This window comes from Austrofundulus limnaeus, unplaced genomic scaffold, assembly GCF_001266775.1.
Source record: "Austrofundulus limnaeus strain Quisiro unplaced genomic scaffold, Austrofundulus_limnaeus-1.0 Scaffold145, whole genome shotgun sequence".
Lineage (NCBI taxonomy): Eukaryota > Metazoa > Chordata > Actinopteri > Cyprinodontiformes > Rivulidae > Austrofundulus > Austrofundulus limnaeus.
This window is the reverse complement of record NW_013952547.1, coordinates 481,880-488,236: the sequence shown is the minus strand read 5'-3', so window position 1 is coordinate 488,236 and position 6,357 is coordinate 481,880.

The following is a 6,357-nucleotide window of genomic DNA, read 5'->3' as shown; positions in this document are numbered from 1 at the left end:
ATATAAATATAATAATTTTGTTATGTATTACCTGCATTGTTGAAGGCTTCATCCTCCTGTCTCTGTCTTCTGCGTCTCCTTGTTTCCCAGAGTTTTTGTAAGTTTTTGCTGTCTCACCAGCATTTTTGATTTTTGTTTCCTGTTGAATAAATATTTTATTTTATTGAGCTCTTCGTGGTCCGCCTGCTTTTGGGTTCTCACTCCTCACAACCCATGATAAAATTGGCTCTCCCTCCAGATCAAAGCGGCAGCACGGCTTATTATTATCTTGGGCTGTTGTTCTTGTTCAAACAGATTATCTTAAAATATAAAGTTGTTTAGTCTGTAGATCACTGTTTTCAGATCTTCACTAAACTCTTTGGATTTCTCATTGCTCTGCCTATTGTTCAATCAATACGTGTTGCCAAACACCTACAAGATGAGCCAACTGCTCCTGACTATTTTATGAAATAGTTCACAGAGTATATACTGTGCTGTATGTATGTGTATATACAGTATTTCTCTGTTTTTCACTTCAACTTTGTAAGTTTTTTAGAGCAGCAGCTGCTGATTCGCCTGCAAACACACAAAGTACCRCTGGTGTCCGTCCAGCAGAGAACTGCACATAAAATGAGACAACACCGGCATCTTTTCCGCTCACGCTCTAAACACACAGCCTAATGAACACCAAACCTGACCCGACAAACCAAACGCTGCAGGCAAAGGTTCTGCCTGCAGGGTTACAGTACCTGAACTAAGAGCTGAAACGCAGCATGCACACAGTAAGGTGGGGGGCACCGCTGTGCTCTTCTTATTATCTGAAAAACTGAGCTGTAGTTCTGTAAGTGTTACAAAGTGACAAAAAAACCCCACAGCTTTCAGTTTCACTGGTTTTAGGAGCAGTAATTGCCACCTTACTGCCCATTTATTACAGATTATTTCAGTGTCAAATCAATAGAAACAACACCTGCAAGCTCTGAAGGGTCTTCTGTTTGCTGTGGACACCATCAAGCTATGAGTGATTGGAATAATTACAGTAAAAAAAAACAAAAGCTAGCTGACCTCCTGTTCTCCGAGCTGAGATGATGCTGAAAAGAAACGACACAAAAGCCTTCAGTCTGGCCCCGGATTTGAACTATCAAAGATAATAATGCTTCCTCAACACGTGTGTCAGGAGGATCCGTGTTTAAGAAAAGCTTTTAGAAGCTGAACTGTGGTGAAAGATAGACTCATTAAATGTCAGTCTGCAGTGATGCAACACCTGCGGTGTCTCATTCACGCCCCCACGTGCAGTTCTCATCTCAGAGTCAACAGACGAATGACAACTTTTGTCTCATTAAAAGATGTCGACGTGCATAAGTTGGTCTCCTCACAGAGTAGATCTGCTGCTGTCACAGGGCAATCACAGGTTTTACTTTAAACTTTAAGATGCTGATGAAGCTGATTCTTTGCAGATCTTGATTTTGACCCACAAACACATCACTGCAGCTTTGAGTCATGCTTTCCCCTACACCTCGCTCCACATAACAATGGTCTAACAGTAAAATGTCATTATTATTGGTAACTGTTTTCCAAGATAAATGGATGATTAGRCAGTAATCACAATGAAATTACATAATTACCCTCATGTTGAAAAGACTAATTAAATTAATGTTAGGACTATTAATGGCTTCCAAAACTGATGAATTCATATAAATGTGTTAAAAAACAGTAAAATACTCGGCTCAAGTACACTTCAAAAAATGTCCACCTAACCAAGTTTTAAAATCTTATATCAGCCAAAAAGTCTTTTTGATCTTGTTTTGAGACTGATTTACGAAACAAGAACTGATTGTGTAAGAATAATAATCTTGTTTTCAGAATGTGTAAGATTATTTGTCTTGTTAGTCTGAAAATTTGACTCAAATTAAGTGAAAAATGTCTGCCAATGGAGTAAGAAAATTTTACTTTTTTTTATATCCAGCTTTTTGGCTGGATATAAGATTTTAAAACTTGGTAAGATGGACAGTTTTTGCAGTGTAAACATCAAGGATTTATCAACTAAACTAAAGTCATCAGGCAGAACCAGGAGCGCTGCACCCTCTGAACCATCTTGGTCCTCATTTGATCAACATCTTTCACGCATTATCTTAAAACCCTCCTTAGTCCAGGCTTTTAAGGCCCCCTTATAAATGGGGCCTGGTAGAGTRCACTTACCTTCACCCACCCAGGTCCTACACCTCTGAGCAGAGTCAAAACCGAAAAGGAACAGGAGCAGGAATGACCTGGAACTCATCTAGGTACATCAGATCAGGAGGGTGATCCAATGGCAGAGTGGCATCCAGCAAGACCCCCTCAAACTCAGAGAAGAGTTATAATTCAAAAAGAAAACAAGTCGTTGTCGACCCTGGTGAGAATGTTGAACAAGGTCATCTGAAAAAGGAAAATATTATGAGCTTCTTTGCCTGGAAATAAAAAATGGAGAGCATTTATGAAAGGGACAAATAAAAGCCATTTATTCCCTGTCACATTTCATATGAATCACATGGGGCAAAGCCATCAGCTAAGATGACACCGTAGGAATGTAAAATTAATAATTAATAATAATTAATTATACATTATGTGCATTCTGCTGTAAAATCTAAAATTCAGATGGAAATCTAAATGAGCAGGATGCATTAAGGAGAAAGAGTTTCATTCTGACTGGATAATTAAGCTAACGGTTAATCTAATGAGAGCATGATTAAAATTTCAAATATTAATAGCAGCCATGCAAATGCTTTTTTAAATCTGCAGACTTTTTTTTTTTTTTAATATCGTCAGTTTTGCTTTATACATTTATTCTGGGTGGAGAGCTGTGTTATTCCTGCAGGACGTGATCCCAGGTCTGAAGAACAGACTGTGTGTATTTGTGTAGATCTTGATTCATTAAGTTTGTGTTGTGTGAGAGCGCTCAAGATTTTCTGTGAATTTTATGGATTTCTGMAGGTTTACAGGTAAATWTCTGAAGAATCTGACATGTATGAAATGAGCTCAGCTCAGTTTGGAACAAAATTACAATAAGTGCATTTTTATTTTGGCAAAATGACAAAACAAAGCAGTTAAAAGTAACAATTTATTTAACCAAATCACAGTTCTCCCATTCTACTTCCCAGGCAACACAACTGTCCACAGAGCAACATTTGTCTGGCCCAGCTCTGGCCACACAAAACTAACCACAACTGAGCTAGATGTGATATTGACAGATTTGGGCCACATAAACCAAACYGCAGCCAGGCCAGTTGTGTGAATCTTAAAAACAGTGTCATCATTGCCAGACCTGGCCCACACCTGTCTGCTGTGTGGGCGTTAATGTGTTTTTACAGTGAAGTTTTGGAGAATGTGACTGATTTGCATAAATAATTTACACACCCATTTTTAATATATATATAAAAGGTTTTTTTTCATTATAAACCAAACAGTTTTTTGTTAGGTCAGCTCTCATTTTTTTTTATAAACCAAAGAAAGTCAAGTGAGAATTATTTTGTTTGAAACACGTTAATGCCAAGTCTTCGTGGTGTTTTTCGCGCGTTTTATTATTGATGCTGCTGCCGACTCTGGCCTCGTCAGACTCACTTAACATTCAGTGGTCATCAGCGGCACAACCGTCAGCAGAAATGTTGCGAGTCGATTTGATTTAGTTGCTGATTATTTCTATCGCAAAGTACAGTGATGGGTGACAGAAAGCACACTCCTCTTTTAGGTCTAAAACTAATGAAGTCTAACCTCAAGTGTACAAAAGTGTCATTTCTTAAACAAAAGCAAAAAAAGATGTGTATGAAAACTAACATTTTTTAAGTTTTCTTGCTCTTCTGAGTCTTTAGAAGCTTGTTAGTCACTCATTCATACAAATCAGGTGTGTCAAAGCAGGAAAACATCTAAAACATGCAGGACAGTGTTCCTCTGCTGGGAACCACTGCTCCAGAACTTGCACTCATTGGCAAGTTGACAGATCTTAAATGTTTTCATGTTAGTAACCAGTTTGCTGCAGAATGATGAACTTGGTCACRAGTGACCTTGTTTAAAAACAAAGGTGATGTAACGCAGTGGTAAACATGCCCCTGCCCCAACTTTTTACAAATGTGGGGGCAATTCACACTTAAAAATCAATTCATACACAAGCAATTCAACCAGTGTGTTCTCAGGCTGGATAAGTATCGATAACGACTCACTACTGGATCTGTGAGCACTGAAATTATACAGTTACCAAATCCATCCAGTCGTTCCTTAAAACTGAACATCTTAAAAGTGCTTTAAATGTGGAAACACCCACGGCTACAAACATTTGACTGGCACTTCCTGAGAAGAGTTCTCATTGCATCATTATATGCAACATGCAGCTTCTGCATGCTGCATTAATTAATATTATGATTTACTTGCAAACACAGAAACTAAAAGAAAATCTATGAGGGTTGTACATTTCTGAACCAAATATAACCAGAATGCACGTTGCTGATGTCTTTCCTCCTTGGCGTTGTGTTAACACACACCTGTACGCTCCAGAGCAGCAAACTCCTGCGTTTATAGAGATGAACATGACGTTAAAGATCAGCTAAACAACACATGAGGTGAACCTGAACCTCCTAAACCCTATGAAGGCAGTAAAGGTGGTTAATTCGGTAAAAGTCAAATCTTTTTAACTTGATATATAAAACATTAAAATTACCAAAAATAAAARKGCTTTCTGTTTTCCATGGCTGCAGYTGACATCTGTTTGCCTGTTGCAGTGATCGGTTGGGTTTGTTGGGGTAAAATCTTCCCCTTGTTGCTTGTAGATTATTCATTCCCTGCACTGTTTGGAGACGCGCTGTTTGGCAGCGTTCCCAAGGCAGCTGGCGTCTCCTCCGTCATCGCGGAGCCAACATAATCTCACATTTTGTTGTGTGGCGTTGTGATGAAAGTCGTCATTGCGACGCAGCCTTTCAGCGCTCAGATTTAGGGCTTATATGGATTATTGCTACCATGCTTTTGTATTTGTTCGTTTTTTTTATTTCCAAGTCTCGTGTTAAAATGCACATCTCTAACACTGAGCGTTGGTGTTTCAGATGTGTGTATTTCATCTGATCATGCTAACAAAAGCATCAAAACACTGGAACGCCTTTTAATGTGAAAAAGCATCAATTTGTGGATAAAAACATGCTATATTCAGCTGTAGGTAGAGGTGGTGCTGAGAAAAATAATGGTGTTATTTTTAAACATGTAAACAAACCCCCTGCAAGACAGGAAAGACTTGATCAGACCAACCGAATGGCTGATAACAATTTGATTATTGTTAAAGGTTGGTACAATGGTACAGTGATTAGAGCTGTCGCCTCACAGGGAAAAGGTTGTAGGTTCACCTCCCAGCCTTTCTRGATGGAGTTTAACATGTTCTCTCTGTGCATGTGTGGGTTTTCTCCGGGTACTCTGGTTTCGCCGGAAATGAAGTAATGTGTTGCTAAACGAGACACTGCACTCCTGTGTCAATCAAACAAGAGCCTCTCATGCAGGTACTATTAATGCAGAAGATGTTTACGGAAATAAACTGAACATTACTTCAAGTCTTTTTAAGTGGGGTCCTGTGATTTTATTTTTGTGAGCAGTCAGTGTCTTACCTGCAATAATAATCATTGATGGAAGTCAAGTTAAAGTCTAGTCCAGGTGTGACCAAGATTAAAGTAATTTACTGCCATCTTAAAATAACTTTCGTCTAACATAAATCTTGGCATTTTATTTTACTTGTGTTTTTATAAACTTTTACACATATCATGTTATTTATATATTACTTATCATTATAATTTATATGAAAAGCTGCAGTTCATAGTAGTGGTTCACATGAAACAAGGATGGTAAATATAACCAGGCAAAGCAAAATCTAAAAGCTGTTCTTGAGTTTAAAGCTGTGATTGATTAGTTGTGCCTGGATTTGAGTCAAAAGTCTCAGAACACCCTTTTGTTCCGGAAAGAAAAGGGGAAAATGAAACATCCGAATACCCCAGCAAAAAACAAGTGAGGGTTCTATCTTTTAGACCATGTCCAGAACATGGCCGCCATCTTGGATCAAAATAAAAAGGGTGTCTTGTTACTTTTGACTCAACCTGTATAACATCCTGAGACTCAGCATCCTAATGTTGAGGACATTGGCTTTAGACCAGCTGTCCTTATTCAAAGGGATTAGAAACGAATTTTGGTTTTAGATTTAAAATAAAACAAATACAGTGAGGTGCGAAAGTTTGGGCAGCCTTGTTAAATTTCCTGATTTATCTTTATAAATCATTGATTGTTTGGATAAAAAAATACCAGTTAAATATATCATGCAGGGGACAAACAGTGATATTTGAGAGGTGAAATGAAGTTTATATGATTTACAGAAAGTGTGCA